Below are 20564 nucleotides of genomic sequence, written 5' to 3'. Positions count from 1 at the left end.
AAGGAGGCAGGAGCATAAAATGGAGCAAAAACAGCCTCTTCAACAGATGGTGTTGGGAGATCTGGACAGCTACGTGCAAAAAAATGAAACTCGATCACCAACTTACGCCATACACGAAAATAAACTCAAGATGGATAAAAGACTTAAATATAAGCCGTAACACCATAAAAGTCCTTGAGGAAAACATTGGCAGGAAAATCTCAGACATTCCACGCAGCAACATCCTCACAGACACATCCCCTAAAGCAAGGGACATAAAGGAAAGAATAAACAAATGGGACCTCATCAAAATAAAAAGCTTCTGCATGGCTAAAGAAAACAGCACCAAATTACAAAGAGTACCAACAGTATGGGAAAACATATTTGCCAACGATACCTCAGACAAGGGCCTGATCTCCAAAATATATAAAGAACTCACTCGACTCCACTCCAGGAAGACAAACAACCCAATTAAAAAATGGGCAAAGGACTTGAACAGACACTTCTCCAAGGAAGACATACAGAGGGCCCAGAGACATATGAAAAGATGCTCAGCATCACTAGCCATCAGAGAGATGCAAATTAAAACCACAATGAGGTATCATCTCACACCAGTCAGAATGGCCAACATAAACAAATCCACAAACAAATGTTGGAGAGGATGTGGAGAAAAGGGAACCCTTGTGCACTGTTGGTGGGAATGCAGACTGGTGAGGCCACTGTGGAAAACAATATGGAATTTCCTCAGAAAACTAAAAATGGAACTGCCCTTTGACCCAGCAATTCCGCTGCTGGGATTATACCCTAAGAACACTGAAACACCAATCCAAAAGAATCTGTGCACCCCAATGTTCATAGCAGCACAATTTACAATAGCCAAGTACTGGAAGCAACCGAAGTGCCCATCAGCAAACGAGTGGATCCAAAAACTATGGTATATTTACACAATGGAATTCTACGCAGCAGAGAGAAAGAAGGAGCTTATACCCTTTGCAACAGCATGGATGAAACTGGAGAGCATTATGCTAAGTGAAATAAGCCAGGAAGTGAGGGACAAGTACCATATGATCTCACCTTTAACTGGAACATAAGCAATAGAAGAAAAAAGCAAACAAAATATAACCAGAGACATTGAAGTTAAGAACAATCTAACAATAGCCAGGGCGGGGGTGGGGGGTGGGGGCGGGGATAGTGGGAAGAGGGTATTACAGGAACTACTATAAAGGACACATGGACAAAACCAAGGGGGAGGGTGGAGAGGGGGGAGGGAGGTGGGTTCACCTGGGGTGGGGTGGAGGGATGGGGAGAAAAGGCATACAACTGTAATTGCATAACAATAAAAAAATAAATAAATAAATAAAAAATATTTCATCCCCAAGGACAACATGCACCTAATATTATAAGAAGTTGGAGAGGTATTGACCTATGATGTTAATATCTGCTTCCAGAAAGCCCCAGGGCTCCAGGACCCACCAAACCCATATGTCCAACCTGTTACCAAGTCACTCAATACCTACTGGGAGCCTTTGACTAACTTTTGGTCAGCCTGGCTTGACCCCTTAGAAGTCTGCTCTCTGGCTCTCCTCAAGAAACCCTGATATCCCCCACTGTTTGCTCCCCTCTTGCTGAGAGTACTTAGCTCCTTACAATTCCTTTTAGGAAATGGTTTTTTCAACCTTGCATGATTGATATTTGTACCTTATAATTCTTTGGGGGGAGTAGGGGCTGTCCTGTATATTATAGAATAATTAGCATCCCCGGCCAATAGCACCTCCCCGCAGTTATGTCAATCAAAAATGTCTCCAGACATGGCCCAATGTCCCCCAGGGGCAGAGTGCCCCTGGTTGAGAGAGAACCATTCCTTTAGGGTCTTGCACCTTAAAGGATTCTGGGCTGTGACATTTTTGCTCATCTGTGAGCCCAGAATGTCCTGGCCTTGCTGCTGCATCATTCTAAGAGCTGCACCATCTCTTTCCCTGGAAGTTTAATCACCATCCTAGAAATGAAGCTATGATTGAAGTCTAAAATAGGGCATGATGTCTGGACAAAGTAGGATGATTTCTACTCAGTATAATTACAAGCAGGATAAAAAAGGCAAACTAGTATAATGGAAAGTCCCTTTACCTTTCCAAGTCTGGGTTATTTATCTGTAAACTGAAGGTAGGGACAGAGGAGCCTTCACAACTTTAACGGCAGTTGTGACAATCGGTATGTTAATTGACTGACTCATTCATTCATTCATTCATTCATTCATTCATTCAACATTTATTGAAACAACAACAGTGTTTGGTGCATGGATGCAGAGAAGTATCAGGGTTTCAACCGCAAAGGAGAGACAAACACAGACACCTGTAAAACACAACGGTTTCCTCCATGGGTGATTGTATACACAAAATGGTATATACAATGGAGTATTATTTGGCCTTACAAGGGAAGAAAATTTTGACACATGCTACAACATGGATGGGCCTGGAGAGGCTTGCCAGTGGCTAGGGTAGGAAGGAAAGAGCTAGAAAAAATGGGAAAGGACATGTAGGCTAAAGGGCCAGCAAAAGCCAAGACATGAAGGATGAGAGAGAGGGTGGTATGTAAGGTGTGAAATACAAGCAGTTTGATGGTCTTGGAACATGAAGCAGAAGGTGAGAAGGAGAGGCTGTAAAGGAGGCCATGACCTGACAGCCTTGAACGCCATGATAAGGAGACTAGATGTCATCCTGCAAGCAGTAGGAGCCACCAAAGCATTATAGACAGGGAACTAATACGGTCCGATGTGTGACTGTGAGATGATGTATGTCAAAGCCCTTTGTAAGTTGTAGACTCCTGCAGAAATGTAAAACTTTATGACAGCTGTTATTGTTACAATGACAGCTTTGGTGACATACAGCATCCAGTGACACAATAGGGTAGCAGGAAGTGTTAGCTAGTTTACCATGGACCATAGAAGCAAGTGCAGTAAACTCACATCATTCATCAAGAGCCAATCTGGCCTGCAGGTGGAAGTAATGAGAAAAGGACCATAAACATGACCAAAGAATGTGATGGCAGGTAGCCTCGAGGAGATCCCTGGAACAGAGCCATCAAACCAAGGCCCACAAGTTCAATAAAGCCTGCCATGCAGTGTGGCTTATTATTAGGGCTGTTGCACTTCAGTGAGGCTCCACGAGCATTGGAGCATCGACACAGAAAACACAGAGACACATGAGACTCTGTCAGGGGAGCAGAAGCAAGTGTGGGGCCTAAGGAACGATGGAAGAAGGACATTATTGGGGCTACTGGAGTTCTGCAGAGAGAAGTTGGACATTTTAAAGAATTAGAAACACATTATTCTCTGGCATTTATTCAGAAACACTGGGTCAAAGGATTTTTATATGAGTCACAGAACCAGTTTCACCCTCAAACAGTAGAAGCCTCCACTGGGACAACAAGGCTAGGAAATTAGAAGGCAAGCTGGACTTTAGGTGAGGGATTTGTGCCTTAAATTTGTGTCTTAAATATAATTCAAATTTTTATAAACTAAATTTTATTTCCCCATTGACTTACATTAGAATCTCCAGGCTGTGGTCAATTAGTTTCTCATGGATTTTTCACTTTGAAAGGGGTTGTTCTGTGCATCTACCCCTCTCCTGCCTCCCCCACCCCCATACCTCCCCCATACCTCCTCAAGCTATCTGAGCCTGATGGGTTTTAAAGGAAGCCTGGGACAAATCCTTGTAGGCCATGAGCAATGATTTCCTAGCATTTCTGTTGGGAGGGCTCAGACTTTCTTACTTGGTCACACCTGAAATGGGTTAAGCTCAAGAATAAAATATTAAGAATATCATGAAGGCATTTCACACCTTTCATCTAAAACTCTAAAGCTAAGGACTCAAAAAATATTTCTTTGGCACCTATTAGCATATCCTTATATGGAAAATAGTTTGTTTATTTTTACTCTGCCTGTCTCTCAAAAAATATTTATGGTACTTTCCAAAGTAGAAGATGTTTTCTATTAGGAACAGTATCCTTTTCTCTTTGAACTGCTAGTGCCTAGCACAATGTGTGGGACTTAATAGACTCTACATCAAAAATCCTTTAAAAAAACAATGGCTCAGGGAAGGAAGGAGAGGAGGAAAACAGTGTGAGCTGGTTGGAGGAAATGGCTCACCAGGAGAGCAACAGAGGATTTTCCTGGGAATGAACCAAACCGTTACAGCTTCAAGAGGCCTCATGTCCCAGTACATGATGCTTCTGTGGTTGGGCCAGACTGTTGCAGGTCCTTAAATTTCAGACCAAGGGTGAAAACTTTATCCTGTAGCCACAACAGCCCATTGAGAATGAAGCTGATAAACTGTGAAATCATCTTCAGCAGAAACTGGGATGTTAAAGGATAAATAGAAAGGGTAAGGAAACGCAGAAGTTTCCTTTGCTAAGGATGAGGTCTGAAATGCAAGAGTGTTCCTACCCCAGTCTGTCCTTTATACGTAGGACGCATAAGAAAAAAGCCTGCCACTTTTCTGGCCCTTCTCACCTCTCCCTGCTATGATTCCGTGACCTTCGTGACTTGGGCACAGGACTGTGGAGGATGTGATGTGATCTCAGGCCCACTCGTTCCTGCCAGTGGACACGGCTTCCCAAGCCCACTATCGTGCTGTCAGCCTTTCTTCTTACTGCCTGGGGTTGGCATTTGCAGAGTGACAGGAAATACGTGCTAGATGTCCAGTCTTCCCCCTCCCACAGACCTGTCCTGGGCTTTGGGTTCAGCTCACGATACCAGGGCACTTCCCCAGAGGCATGGCCTTCCCCTCCCCGACTGCCCCCTAAGGCCCTACTAATCTAGAGAGGCTGGGACCCCAGAATGGGGGCAAGTTCCCCTACCCACCTGCTGTAGAATCCCTGTGGCTTTTCCTGTTGGCCTGCCCCAGAGCTAGGACCTCTTCCAATGAAGCCCTGGTTTGGACATCAGTAAAAAGATTTGCTTTTCAGTAACAGCATGGCAGGTAAGATGTTGATTTGGCCATATGGGTTCAAACAGACTTTAGATGGTCTCAACTGAGCCAGTGCCCAGCCAAAGCCCAAACAGGCAAAGTGTCATTTCTCAGAGAACAAACATTTCTCAGGGGGTAAAAAGTATGTATTCACTTGCTGATTTTTCATCTGAAAACTTCATTACTTTATTTATGAAATTCTCTGTGATCTGGGACATCTAAACTATGACAAATAAAACCTCTGACCCCAGGCCCCTCTCTTTCACTTCTCCCACTCCCTCATTCCCACTAGACCAGTTCTTCCACTCCAGGCTCACACCCCCTCAGAGATTTTCATCCTAGCACAGCCCTCCTGGTTTTTCCTTTCTCTCACTCCTGGGTCCTTTGACACAACAATGAAAATTCCCTCCCTGCCTGGTGGGGCTGGGCTCAACCTGCTCACCTCAAACCCTGGATCAATCTGTTTGCTTTTCTCTGCATTTCCTCACACATGATCAGGGTGTGCAGAAGAAACCAAAGGTTTATCACCTCCAGTCACAATTTCACCCACTTCCAGCAGCCTTTTTCCTGTCCCTGGCCAGATTCCTTCCAACTCCTCCTGGCACCAATTACGGATCTACCCCGCTCCCAAGCACCCTAAGATCTGGGTGGTGGGAGGGCAAGCAGACCTCTGCAGGTGCCCAGACCACATCGGGCAGTCTCAGTGGTAGCAGAGCTGAGTGTTCTGAAGGAAGGCATGTTACACAGTGATCTGGGGCAGGAACCAGCACAATGGCAGATGGGGTCCCAGCAGCCAAGGACACAGAGAACCCCTTTGGGGACCTGCAAGCTGCTTGGGAGGAATCTGAGGGTCTTGGGTTCCTGCCCCTGCCCTGTGCAGAGAGAAGCAGAGCAAAAGGATACTGTTCTGTTTCTATTCTTGTGAAACATCTTATTCCCTAGATATGTGGCTTGGGAAACCCAGAAAACACACATAGTTTCAATAAGAGGTTCTTCATAAACTTGAGAAAAGAAAAATGAACCCCTTTCTTCTCCAAAAAAGAGCTCATATGCCATATAGTATATATTTTAAGAGGAATAAACTATTAATTTCATCTTTAAGTCAAAAGTCAGAGGGTAAATGGTCATCTCTATAAACTAGTATTTTTGAGTAAATGTGGGTAAGGTATGCAAAAAGCCGATAATTAATATTTCTCTATTTTTATAAGTAAAATACAAAATATGGCAAAACCCTAGAGGACCCCTCATTAGCTCCACGACAGGCTAGATTCCTCAGGGCACATTCAGGGGCCCTAAAAATCTAGGGCTACCTGCTTTATTAACTGGCACCTCGCCTGAAGGCCCTCCAGCACATTCTGGGAAAGGTCATGATTTCCCTGCCTCACTGCTCTTATAGAATCCTTTTCTCCTTTTCTTGGGCATCTTCTCACCCCCTTTTGTCAACTGAATTTGTTCCCTCCACGTCAAGTTCATGTGTTGAAACCCTAACCCCATTATGATATTTGAAAGTGGAGCCAAAGGAGGTAATTAAGGTTTGATGAAGTCCTGAGGGTGGGGACTCATGAAGGGATTAGTGGCCTCGTAGGAAGAATGTAGAGAGGTCTTGCTCCCTCTCCACACCCACACACCAAAGAAAGGCCACATGAGCACTGAGCAGGAAGGCAGCTGTCTACAAGTCAGGAAGACAGACCTCACCAAAAACTGAACCAGGTGGCACCTTGACCTGGTACTTCCCAGCCTCCAGAAATAAGTATCTGTTGTTTAAGTCACCCAGTCTGTGATATTTAATTATAGCAGTCAGAATGGACTAAAACAGCTGGCAAACCCCTACTCAGATTTTCAGATCCAGTTCAATTATTTCGCCTCTCCAAAGTCTTCCTAAGCACGTTAAGACAAAGTTAGTCATTCCTTGTCCTGTGCCTTCAAAGCACTCTGGTCCCAACCCTTTGCAACCCTTACCTGATTGTATCAGACCTATTGATTTGTGTCTGTCTTTCCCCTCAGGCTAGGAGCTCACAGCAGGACTTAGGCCTTACTCATCTTTACCCCACCCCGCTAGTCACTGTCACTATTGCTGTGTCTGATGTGTAATAGTGATTTGAGAAATTAGTCTTTTGAGGAAACAGTTTCTTTTATATCTCTGAATTTCTTGGTCATCAATATCATTACAAAGATAGCCTTTTAAGAAGAATAGCAATTGGAAATACAACCATTATTAAACAGTAATTATATAGCACCTATGGACATGGGACCATAAGAGTTAAATGGAATATAGGTCTAGGATAAAATTCACACATAACCCCTGATATCAATGACTTTGCAGTTTGGTCAGGTTGCAAGACCTACACCAAATAGAATCATGGGATTTTGAGGTTGAAGAAATGTAGTTAGAGAAAATAAAACAACAAGCAAACACACAGTGTTTAATTAGTTTTGATGTAACCTGCTCCAATGTTATCCCACACAAGTACTTCTTGCAGCATAGCTGTCTTCTGAGCATGGCTGCTGCAGGCCTACAGGGGTGGAGTCTTCACTGGAAACATCTGGAGACCTTCGGAAGTCCACGCAGGGCTGAATTGTCAAAGTTAGGGAGAATGGCTCACACCTTTTGGGATATACTCTGGTAGAGGATTCCCCCCAAAGTGTCACAAAGTTTTTGTGTTCTCTGACCTCAGAATCCAGACAGGAGTCCAGAGAGCTTAGCCAGGGATGGACTTGAATAAGGGATGACATGCTAAACCGAGAATCTCTACTAGAAACCTCTACCAAGGTTTTGTTCCTGAGTCAAGATACTCACATCATTTTTAGTTTCTTACAGAGTTCTTTCCAGAGCATTTCTTCATTTTCCTTTGTGTTAACTCAGGTTCTCTGAGAAGTAGATGCCAATATCAGAGGAGACATACAAGTGATTTATTGGTGGAAATATTTGTGATAAAGGGAAGAGAGCAGGAGTCAGTGGGGAGGGCTTCATCCTGCAACACAGGTGTGACACCTGTGAGAGAAAAGAGGGAAGGAGGATGGAAGAGCCTCAGACCTCAGAGCAGTCCTGATAGTCCCAGCTGGGCCAATAGGAAGTTGCTGAGCAGAGCTGCTCAGATGAAGACTCTATTGGCAAACAGGAATGTCCTGGCTCTAGTACCCCTTTGGGCACCTGGAGAAGTGCAGCCTGGCATGACCTCTATGATGGACCCAAAGGTCCAGCACCTGGATGCTGTCAGTTAGCTGTGCTCCATGCAGAATGTTTTCCTGGGGGGAGATTTGAGCAGGGTACATCTGTGGCTGCCACACCCCTCCTTGCAAGTAGATTGTTGTTGGATTGCTCACTGAGCTGTGTCAGATTCCCAGCAGCAAATACAACTTGACTTCCATCCCAGGAGGGAGCTGGCCCCAAGCCAACAGCTCTCTGCCAGATTTGGCCCCCAGCTTAGCAAGCATGTACTGGCATGCCTGAACCCTGACAGTAAATGAAAAGCAGTAAGGGGTCATTCAAACTGTAAACACTATGTAGCAGGTATGAAATTTAGAGACACGATGCAAAAATAAATTCAGCGATTTCTTAGACAATCAAGTTGTTTCTTTGTCAGCTCAAGGCTTTTCTGGCAATTTGGAATTATCTTAGTTAATTCAAGGTTCTCCTGCTCCTGATTCTCCCCGGGGCTGCGCCCATGTACCAGGTGTCCCATGTCAGCACGGCACTTGGGGAGGACGGCAGCATGCCTGGTTTGCTGCCTTATCCTGGCTTCACTGGAAACGGTCTCAGACCAGAGGGCCTGGGGTCCTCAGCTTCTGTCATGGCTGCCTCTCCTGCTGCTGCCCATGGTTTCCTCCCAGGGCCCGTGGCTTATACCACCCATCCCACAGCCACTGATAAAATTGCCAGTCCTGACCCCAAGGCCATTTCTGATCTATTTCCCTCTCTCTAACTCTTTCAAGTCTTCTTCTGCATCAAGTTGTTTATGTAGCTAGCTAAGGAAGGGGCCATCACCTTGGGCAAAGCACTTATTCACCTGTGGCATTTCTAGAAGAGAGTGGGCAACTGAAGACTGTCTGCTGGTGACACTTGCAGTAGCTGGGGAACTAAATCCTTTTTTTTCCCCCCTCTTCACTCCACTCCATCCTGCCCACCCCCTCCCTCCCACATTCCCCCCCTATAGTTCATGTCCATAGGTCATACATCTAAGCTCTTTGCCTTCTACATTTCCTATACTATTCTTACCCTCCCCCTGTCTATTTTCTACCTACCATTTATGCTACTTATTCTCTGTACCTTTCCCCCCTCTCTCCCCCTCCCACTCCCCTGTTGAGAACCCTCCATGTGATCTCCATTTCTGTGGTTCTGTTCCTGTTCTAGTTGTTGGCTTAGTTTGCTTTTGTTTTCATTTTAGGTGTGGTTGTTTTTTTTTTCTTTTTTTTTTTATAATTTTTTTTATTGTTATGCAATTACAGTTGTATGCCTTTTCTCCCCATCCCTCCACCCCACCCCAGGTGAACCCACCTCCCTCCCCCCTCTCCACCCTCCCCCTTGGTTTTGTCCATGTGTCCTTTATAGTAGTTCCTGTAATACCCTCTTCCCACTATCCCCGCCCCCACCCCCCACCCCCGCCCTGGCTATTGTTAGATTGTTCTTAACTTCAATGTCTCTGGTTATATTTTGTTTGCTTTTTTCTTCTATTGCTTATGTTCCAGTTAAAGGTGAGATCATATGGTACTTGTCCCTCACTTCCTGGCTTATTTCACTTAGCATAATGCTCTCCAGTTTCATCCATGCTGTTGCAAAGGGTATAAGCTCCTTCTTTCTCTCTGCTGCGTAGAATTCCATTGTGTAAATATACCATAGTTTTTGGATCCACTCGTTTGCTGATGGGCACTTCGGTTGCTTCCAGTACTTGGCTATTGTAAATTGTGCTGCTATGAACATTGGGGTGCACAGATTCTTTTGGATTGGTGTTTCAGTGTTCTTAGGGTATAATCCCAGCAGCGGAATTGCTGGGTCAAAGGGCAGTTCCATTTTTAGTTTTCTGAGGAAATTCCATATTGTTTTCCACAGTGGCCTCACCAGTCTGCATTCCCACCAACAGTGCACAAGGGTTCCCTTTTCTCCACATCCTCTCCAACATTTGTTTGTGGATTTGTTTATGTTGGCCATTCTGACTGGTGTGAGATGATACCTCATTGTGGTTTTAATTTGCATCTCTCTGATGGCTAGTGATGCTGAGCATCTTTTCATATGTCTCTGGGCCCTCTGTATGTCTTCCTTGGAGAAGTGTCTGTTCAAGTCCTTTGCCCATTTTTTAATTGGGTTGTTTGTCTTCCTGGAGTGGAGTCGAGTGAGTTCTTTATATATTTTGGAGATCAGGCCCTTGTCTGAGGTATCGTTGGCAAATATGTTTTCCCATACTGTTGGTACTCTTTGTAATTTGGTGCTGTTTTCTTTAGCCATGCAGAAGCTTTTTATTTTGATGAGGTCCCATTTGTTTATTCTTTCCTTTATGTCCCTTGCTTTAGGGGATGTGTCTGTGAGGATGTTGCTGCGTGGAATGTCTGAGATTTTCCTGCCAATGTTTTCCTCAAGGACTTTTATGGTGTTACGGCTTATATTTAAGTCTTTTATCCATCTTGAGTTTATTTTCGTGTATGGCGTAAGTTGGTGATCGAGTTTCATTTTTTTGCACGTAGCTGTCCAGATCTCCCAACACCATCTGTTGAAGAGGCTGTTTTTGCTCCATTTTATGCTCCTGCCTCCTTTGTCAAATATTAATTGATCGTATAGACTTGAGTTTATTTCTGGGCTCTCTATTCTGTTCCATTGGTCTATGTGCCTGTTTTTATGCCAGTACCAGGCTGTTTTGATTACAGTGGCCTTGTAATACAGTTTGATATCAGGTATTGTGATCCCTCCTGCTTTGTTTTTCTTTCTCAAAATTGCTGCAGCTATTCGAGGTCGTTTATGGTTCCATATGAATTTCTGCAATGTTTGTTCTATATCTGTGAAATATGTCATGGGTACTCTAATAGGGATTGCATTGAATCTATAAATTGCTTTGGGTAGTATGGCCATTTTGATAATGTTGATTCTTCCAATCCATGAACATGGTACATGCTTCCATTTGTTTGTATCTTCCTTAATTTCTTTCTTCAGTGTTGTGTAGTTTTCTGAGTACAGGTCTTTTACCTCCTTGGTTAGGTTTATTCCTAGGTACTTTATTTTTCTTGTTGCTATATCGAATGGGATTTTTTTTCCTGATTTCTGTTTCTGCAGTTTCGTTGCTGGTGTACAGGAATGCCTTTGATTTCTGGGTATTGACTCTGTATCCAGCTGTTTTGCCAAATTCATTTATTAGGTCGAGTAGTTTTTGAGTGGAGTCTATAGGGTTTTCCATGTACACTATCATGTCGTCTGCAAACAGTGACAGTTTCATTTCCTCCTTTCCAATTTGGATGCCTTTTATTGCTTTTTCTTGTCTGATTGCTGTGGCTAGGACTTCCAATACTATGTTGAATAGGAGTGGTGAGAGAGGGCATCCTTGTCTAGTTCCTGATCTTAGTGGGAAAGCTCTAAGTTTTTGTCCATTGAGTGTGATGTTGGCTGTAGGTCTCTCATATATGGCCTTAATTATGTTGAGGACTGCTCCCTTTATTCCCACTTTGCTGAGTGTTTTTATCAGAAATGGGTGCTGTATCTTATCAAATGCTTTTTCCGCATCTATTGATATGATCATGTGATTTTTGTCTTTGCTGTTGTTGATGTGATGTATTATGTTTATTGATTTGCGAATATTGTACCATCCTTGCATCCCTGGGATGAATCCCACTTGGTCATGGTGGATGATCTTTTTAATATATTGCTGGATGCGGTTTGCTAATATTTTGTTGAGAATTTTAGCGTCTATGTTCATCAGCGATATTGGCCTGAAGTTTTCTTTCTTCGTTGTGTCTTTATCTGGTTTTGGGATTAGGATGATGTTGGCTTCATAAAAAGAGTTTGGGAGTCTTCCATCAGTTTGGATTTTTTCGAATAGTCTGTGAAGGATAGGGGTTAGTTCTTCCTTAAATGCTTTGTAGAAATCTCCTGTGAAACCATCTGGTCCAGGGCTTTTGTGTGATGGGAGTTTCTTGATGACTGCTTCAATTTCCTTTGCTGATATTGGTCTGTTCAGGTTTTCTGCTTCTTCTTCAGTCAGTTTTGGAAGATTATATTTTTCTAGAAATGTGTCCATTTCATCTAGGTTTTCAAATTTCTTAGCATACAGGTCTTCATAGTAATTTCTTACGATCCTTTGTATTTCTGTGGTATCAGTTGTAATCTCTCCACTTTCATTTCTAATTCTGTTTATTTGGATCCTCTCTCTTTTCTTTTTGATGAGCCTACTTAAAGGCTTGTCGATTTTGTTTATCTTTTCAAAGAACCAGCTCCTGGATTCATTGATCCTTACAATTGTGCTTTTAGTCTCTATGTCATTTAGTTCTGCTCTGATCTTGGTTATTTCCTTCCTTCTGCTTGCTCTGGGCTGTTTTTGTTGTTGTTCCTCCAGTTCTTGTAGGCGTAGGGTTAGGTTGTTTGTTTGAACTGTTTCTAACTTCTTAAGGTAGGCCTGTATTGCTATGAACTTCCCTCTCAGGACTGCCTTTGTTGTGTCCCATAGGTTTTGGGTTGTTGTGAGTTCGTTTTCATTTGTTTCCAGGAAGATTTTGATTTCTTCCCTAATCTCGTTCTTGACCCATTCATTGTTTAATAGCATGCTATTCAGTCTCCATGCTTTTGAGTGTTTTGGGTTTTTACCCTTGGCGTTGGTTTCTAGTTTCAGACCCTTGTGGTCAGAGAAGATGCTTGATATGATTTCAATTTTCTTGAATTTGTTGAGGCTTGCTTTGTGTCCTATCATGTGGTCTATCTTTGAAAAAGTTCCATGGACACTTGAAAAGAACGTGTATTTTGCTTCTTTGGGATGAAAAGCTCTGTATATATCAGTTAAGTCCATTTCCTGTAAGGTACTGTTAAGTGACACAATATCTTTGTTGATCTTTTGTTTGGAAGACCTGTCCATTTTTGATAGTGGGGTGTTAAAATCCCCTACTATAATTGTGTTGCTGTCAATATCTTTCTTGAAATCCTCCAATATTTTCTTTATGTATTTGGGTGCTCCTATGTTGGGTGCATATATATTTACAATGTTTATGTCTTCTTGGTGGATTCTTCCTTTGAGTATTATGAAGTGACCTTCTGGGTCTCTCTTTATGGCCCTTCTTTGGAAGTCTATTTTGTCAGATATGAGTATTGCTACCCCTGCTTTCTTTTCCTGTCTGTTTGCTTGGAAAATTTGTTTCCAGCCCTTCACTTTCAGTCTGTGTAAGTCTTTTGTCCTGAGATGGGTTTCTTGTAGGCAGCATATGTGTGGGTCATGTTTTCTTATCCATTCAGCTGTTGTATGTCTTTTGATTGGAGCATTTAATCCATTTACATTTAAGGTTATTATCGATAGGTAGTTATTCATTGCCATTATTTCCTACCTGTGTTCCTCTGTCTTTCTCTTTTCCTTCCTTTCCTTAAAGCAGTCCCTTTAGCATCTCTTGCAGAGCTGGTTTGGTGGAGCTGTATTCTTTTAGACTTCTTTTGTCTGGGAAGCTCTTTATTTGGTCTTCTATCTTGATTGAGAGCCTTGCTGGGTAAAGTAGTCTTGGTTGGAGGCCTCTGGTTCTCATTACTTGGAATATTTTTTGCCATTCTCTTCTGGCTTGGAGCGTTTCCATTGAGAAGTCAGTTGCTAACCTTATCGGGGCTCCCTTGTATGTTACTTCCTTTTTCTCCCTTGCTGCCTTTAAGATCCTCTCTTTGTCTTGGAAATTTGCCATTTTAATTATGATGTGTCTTGCAGTGGGTCTCTTTGGGTTCCTCTTGCTTGGGACTCTCTGTGTTTCCTGGATTTGTGTGACTTTTTCTCTCCTCAGATTAGGGAAATTTTCCATCATTACTTTTTCAAACAGGTTTTCTATCCCTTGCTCTTCTTCTTCTCCTTCTGGTATTCCTATTATACGGATATTGTTACGTTTCATGTTGTCCTGCATTTCCCTTATTGCCTCTTCATTCTTTCTGAGCCTCTTTTCCTTTTCTTGCTCCTTCTGGGTGTTTTTTTCTACTTTATCCTCCAGCTCGCTGATCCGATCCTCTGCTTCATCAAGTCTGCTTTTAATTCCTTCTACTGTGTTCTTCAATTCAGAAATTGTATTCTTCATTTCCGCTTGGCTCTTGTTGATATTTTCTATTTCCTTTTTCATGTTGATATAGTTTGCAGTGAGTTCATTGTAGTTTCCTTGTAGTTTCTGGTAGTTCTCTTTGAGCTCAGAGAGCTCAGTGAGTTTCCTGATGACCATTGCTTTGAACTCAGTATCTGATAGTTGACTTGCCTCTTTTTCGGTTAGTATTCTTTCTGAGACTTCCTCCTTTCCTTTCATTTGGGAATTGTTTCTTTGTCTTCCCATTGTTTGTGAGGTTCTTCTTGTTGGCCTCTGCATCTTAAATTGCTTTGTTCTGACTCCCTGGATTTACGATATGAACTTCTATGGTAGAATGCCAATGGGATTCGGTGGTGCTGTCTCCTTACTCTCCTGTGCTCACTGGTCTTGAGCTGACGTTTATGTGTTTAACACGGTCTAACTCTAGTCTTTTCAGCACTCCAGGTTTTGTTGTCTCACCGTCAGATCTTTCAGTGTCCTCTATCTTTGGTCTCTGATCTTCGTATATGCTGGAATACTGTTGGCTGTTCGCTCTGCTCCTCAGATCAGCTAGGTATTTCCCTGGCATTGAGGGGAAGTGGACTCCGCTCCCACCTATGTTGCCGCCATCTTCCCCTTAGGTGTGGTTGTTAACTGTGAGTTTGCTGTCATTTTTACTGTTCATATTTTTTATCTTCTTTTACTTAGATAAATCCCTTTAACATTTCATATATTTAGGGCTTGGTGATAATGAACTCCTTTAACTTGACCTTACTTGAGAAGCAGTTTATCTGCCCTTCCATTCTAAAGGATAGCTTTGCTGGAGAGAGTAATCTTGGATGTAGGTCCTTGCCTTTCATGACTTGGAATACTTCTTGCCAGCCCCTTCTTGCTTGTAAGGTCTCTTTGGAGAAATCAGCTGACAGTCTTATGGGAACTCCTTTGTAGGGAACTGTGTCCTTTTCTCTTGCTGCTTCTAAGATTCTCTCCTTCTGTTTCATCTTGGGTAATGTAATTATGATGTAATTATGATGTGCCTTGGTGTGTTTCTCCTTGGGTCCAGCTTCTTTGGGACTCTCTGAGCTTCCTGGACTTCCTGGAAGTCTATTTCCTTTGCCAGATTAGGGAAGTTCTCCTTCATTATTTGTTCAAATAAGTTTTCAATTTGTTGTTCTTCCTCTTCTCCTTCTGGCACCCCTATAATTCAGATGTTGGAACATTTCAAGATGTCCTGGAGGTTCCTAAGCCTCTCCTCATTTTTTTGAATTCTTGTTTCTTCATTCTTTTCTGGTTGGATGTTTCTTTCTTCCTTCTGGTCCACACCATTGATTTGAGTTGCAGTTTCCTTCCCATCACTGTTGGTTCCGTGTACATTTTCCTTTGTTTCTCTTAGCATAGCCTTCATTTTTTCATCTAATTTGAGACCAAATTCAACCAATTCTGTGCACATCCTGATTACCAGTGTTTTGAACTCTGCATGTGATAGCTTGGATATCTCTTTATTGCTTAGTTGTATTAGTTCTGGAGCTTTGACCTGTTCTTTCATTTGGGCCTTTTTTTTTTTCTTTTGGTCTCAGTGCGCCTGTTATGTAAAGGGGCAGAGCCTTACGTGTTCACGGTGTGTGGTAACGCTGGTCACTGAGCTGTGATGCTGTATGTGGGGGAGGGGCTGAGAGGGAGCAATGGTGCTTGTTCCACTCTCTGCCGGATTTCTGTCACTCCCTCCACTACCACAATCAAATTGGGCCCCTCTAGTGCTGATTTCCGAGTGGGTGGGCTTGTGCTTGCTCTAGGCCCCTGTGGGTCTCTCCAACGAACTCTCCTGTGAGGCTGGGAGTTTCTCCTGCTGCCGCCTCAACCCCCAAGGGTGTTTTCAATCAGAGGTTTGAGGCTTTATTTCCCCTCGCTGGAGCCCTGGGTTGCGGGGTCTGCTTAGCTCCCCCACCATTCCTCCTGGTTTATTTATGTGTGAATGTGGGGTCGCAGGGTCTGCTAGCTGCTGCACTGTCTGCCCCGTCCAACAATCCGCCATCATTGGGTCCGCCAACCACCGCCTTGCCCCAAGTCCTCTTCGCCCTGGCTGCCCGTCTCCGCCCCTCCTACCTGTCTGGATGAATGTTTCTCCTTTATCTCCTTCATCGTTGGACTTCCATACAGTTTGATTTTCTGTCAGTTCTGGTTGTTTTTTCTTTTTAAGTTGCTGTTGTCCTTCTTTTGGTTGTGCGAGGAGGTGCAGTGTGTCTACCTATGCCTCCACCTTGGCCGGAAGTCTAAATCCTTTATTCCTGAGATGGAATCTAGGAGGGTATCCCTAGCATGAGTACACTGAATGCAAACATTGAGAGTATTGACTATTATCACCATCCTCCCTCACATCCTAGGAGGATGTGAAAGGAATGGAATATGGAATCAATATGAATGTTAATTGGGACTTTGTTTCATTCCTCTCCCTCTTGGGAGTTCAGGTTAAACTTCACTCATCCAAGTATGATTGACTCCCACAGGAAATTTCCCAAGCCTTTCCGTCTCTCCTTTGTTTTCTTTTTCACTTCCCTCCTACTTGTTCACACTTCCAGTTCAGGCTGTCAGAGGAAATCAAAAGCACTAAAATCCAAATCAGCCTGTGGCCAGCTCAGGCCAAGGCTCAACTGATGGGAGGTGGCAGCTACAATACTGGCTAAATTGATTTGGAAAGATTTCCAATAGTCCTTTGTTCCTATTTCCTTGGATGAGACCTAAAGTTGCCTACACACATCGTTATGGTATCTTCTCAGGGTGTTGTACCAGCATGGCTGCTACAGAATCACGAAAAGCTCTGGTGACCAATGACAGCTCCTTCGTCACATACCTCCCATTCTGCCCATAAACACCCCCGAAATGGAGAACCCATATATTCAGGAAATGTAAGATGCAACATAGAATCCACACCTAGATTCTTCTCCAAGTCTCCATGGAATCCATTAACAGGGTAACTACTTCTCTGTTCTGATGACACATGGAGGAGTCAGAGCCAGGAATGTCTTCCAGAACCCCCTCAAACCTGAAAAAGTTGGGGAACAAGCCCAGAGTGAGTGAAGCCTATCTTAACAAAAAACTCCTCGTATGCCAGACTCACTGTGGGCTGTGCCTCTGACATTTCAGCTCTAGAAATCTCCATTTCCTGTCTTCTCTGTCACAGACACATGAAGGCCTGAAATCCCCTTCTCTAGTGATTCATTCTTTTGGCTAGTAACAAGTTTTTATCTCACTTCATCTTTGTTTAACATGAAGATTCCCCAGGGTGGGTATTGCTTTAAGTCAATGTTAGAACTCAAAGGGATCTTAAAGATAACCTAGTTCTGCAGGTTCATCAAACAGAGCCTGAGGAAGTCCCAACATAAATGGGCATGCCTTGAAACAGAAACCGTCCTGGATGCCACAAAGTACATTTTCCCTTAAACTGCAGTGTAATTTGAAATGTTTTTATATTACAACAAATAAGGATGCAATATGCTACAGAATGTCAAATTTGTGTGAAATTTTAAAAGAGATTGTGATGTGCCAGCCAATTCTGGACAGCGACTAGTGTCTGAATTATCGTACAATGTCTGTTGTGGATACTCTTCTGGAAAATTAGGGAAGGGCCTACTTTAAAAAGAGCAAGCTGCTACATGCTCCAGCAAATCCACTTCTGGGAATTAGAATTCTGACACCAATTATGATGTGTGTTTCTCCACACCACCAAGCAAGTGACACTGTCTCTCTTGAAATAGCATCAGACCCTACAGGTTAGGGGCTCAGTCCTTCAAGTCTTTCCTCTGCTCCCCACTTCAGACACCAATTACAAGTCCAGGGTCTTGTCTACATTTCTGATCTACCAGTTATAGATGAGAAGTTTCAATGACACTTCCTTGGGTTTAATTCATTTGCTAGAGTGGCTCATAGAGCTCAGAGAAACATGCTTACTAGATTACTGGTTTATTACAAAAGAATATAACTCAGGAACAACCAGATGGAAGAGTTGCATAGGGCAAGCTTTGGAGAAAGGGCTCAAAGTTTCCATTTCCTTCCCATGAGCACTACTCCCCTGGAATCTCTACATGTTCACCTACTGGGAAGCTCTCCTCATCACTTCCTTTTGGGGTTTTATGGAGGCTTCGTTACATAGAAAACAATTGATCAAATCATTGGCCATTTGTGATTGAACTCAACCTGCAAGACCTTACCCCCACCCCAGAGGCAAGAGAGGGTAGGGACTGAAAATTCCAACCCTCTAATCACCCGGTTGGTTGCCCTGGCTATCGGCCCTCATCCTTGTGTGGCTTTCCAAAAGGCACCTCACTAACATGATAATAGATACCTTCCTCATTCTCTTCACTTGGAAAATTCCAAAGGTGTTAGGAGGTCTGTGCCAAGCACTGACAAAAACCAAGTATATATTTCTTATTATAAATCATAATGTATATACCCCCCAAAATTAAAAGCACGGACTCAAACAAATATTTGTGCACCCAAGTTCATAACAATATTGGTTACAACAGCCAAAAGGCAGAAGCAATCCAAGTGTCCATTGATGAATAAATAAATAAACAAAAGTGGTATGCACGTACAAAGAAATACTATTTAGCCTAAAAAGGAAATTCAGACATATGCTACAACATGGATGAACCATGAAAACATTATTCTAAGTGAAATAAGCCAGACACAAAAGGACGAATACTGTATGAATCTACTCACGTGAGTTACCTAGGATAGTCAAATAATTAGACATAGAAAGTAGAATGGTCATTGCCAGGGGCACAGAGGAGAAGGAAGTTGTTTAATGGATACAGTTCCAGTTTTGTAAGGAGAAAAGTGTTCTGGAGTTGGTAACGATGGTAGAGTGCAATGTGAATGTACTTAACACTACTCACCTGCACATTTAGAAATGGTTAAGGTGGTAAATTTTCTGTGTGTTTTTTTTTTACCACAGGCATAAAAAGTTGGGGGAGCATGTGAGACAGGAGTGGAATTTCTTGATCAGCTTGCCCAACTACCATGTCCATTCACTCATGATGGAAACTGAGGTCAGAGAGTGGCAGAGAATGAGGTCGTTTCCTGGGTGCCTGATTAGTTAGTGCTGGAGCTAAGCCCAGAATTCTGCATCAGTGTCTATGTCTTTCCTCTAAAGCCCACTATTTATCATTGCTCTCCTCATTGATAGGAGAGACACAGGTGACAAGGGTAGTCAGTTCAGGTAAATGCTGCAGTGTCACTTGTACCTCCCCTTTCCATTCCCCACTAACCACTGCCCTAGTCCAGGCTCTACCACCTGAGTGACTGGCACAGCCCCCTAATCAGTGGAATGCATTCTGCCCACAGGGCAGTACTGGAGGGTATCAATCAGCTGTGGGAAGTGTCAAAGGTGGATCTGAATGGACACCCTCGAGGCAGCCACAAGACACTTGGTATTTTTGTGTTTGTATACTGAGAAGCATATAGATTCTGAGGCCATACACAGGCCAAGAAACAGTGCCACAATCAATTACCGCTATGTCCCTGGGTTTGTGGCTGGGATAGTGTGGGAGGGGAATGAGCTGTGGCCCATGAGCAATGTGTTTGGCATGCCTTCTCTTAACCTATTAAATGGAGCCAAATTCCTTAGTCTGCCACTCCAGATCACCTGTAACCTGATTCCTGTGCCCACTGAGAGGCTAGGTAGCTGTCAAGACAAAAAACACCTCCTCCTTAAAACCTTCCTTCTGTCATCTGTCTTTCCTAGAAGTCCCATATCTTCTGAGCTTTTCTGATGGCACCTACTATATTATACGTTGTATCTTTGACATAGATGAGCTTTATCCCCTCCTCTAGACAGCTCCTGAGGGTGCGTGCCACACCCCACTCATCCTTGTGGTGCATTTTATGTTACCACATCAATGGCACTACTGTAGAGTCTAGCCAACTTAAACTAACTTTCTCATATCAAAGGACTCATCAGATGGGAACATCCGGTCCAATGCCAATGTCTGAGCTGATGCACAGACCTCTTTCATCCATGAATACAGAGCATTTCCACCTGTGTTCATGCCACCAAGCAGTGAAGAGTTGCTCTTTTCTTTCTCTGTGTGCTGACCTGCAGTTCTGATTCTCATGTGGGATGTTGGCTGTTACAGCAAACAGCCCTGTGGGTCAGAACAGACTTTAAACTTAATACAACATAAAGACCAGTTAGATAATGTCTAAAATAACTTTTTTAAAAGCGTAGAAACATATATTCAATACCCCTTCAGGAATAAAGCAAGAAATGCCAAAATTGGAGGCTGTAGGGAGTGAAGGGTGGCAAGATCCTAAAGACGAAATTTGCTGCCCCACACTTTTTCCCTGGGCCAGTGTTGGCCCCAGGATGGACCCCAGGTCATTGAGTTTGAAGGTAATGTTCTGATAATTCCATTT

Source organism: Desmodus rotundus, chromosome 3 (assembly GCF_022682495.2).
Source record: "Desmodus rotundus isolate HL8 chromosome 3, HLdesRot8A.1, whole genome shotgun sequence".
NCBI lineage: Eukaryota > Metazoa > Chordata > Mammalia > Chiroptera > Phyllostomidae > Desmodus > Desmodus rotundus.
The sequence above is the reverse complement of the archived record's forward strand: the minus strand, read 5'-3'. Positions refer to the sequence as shown.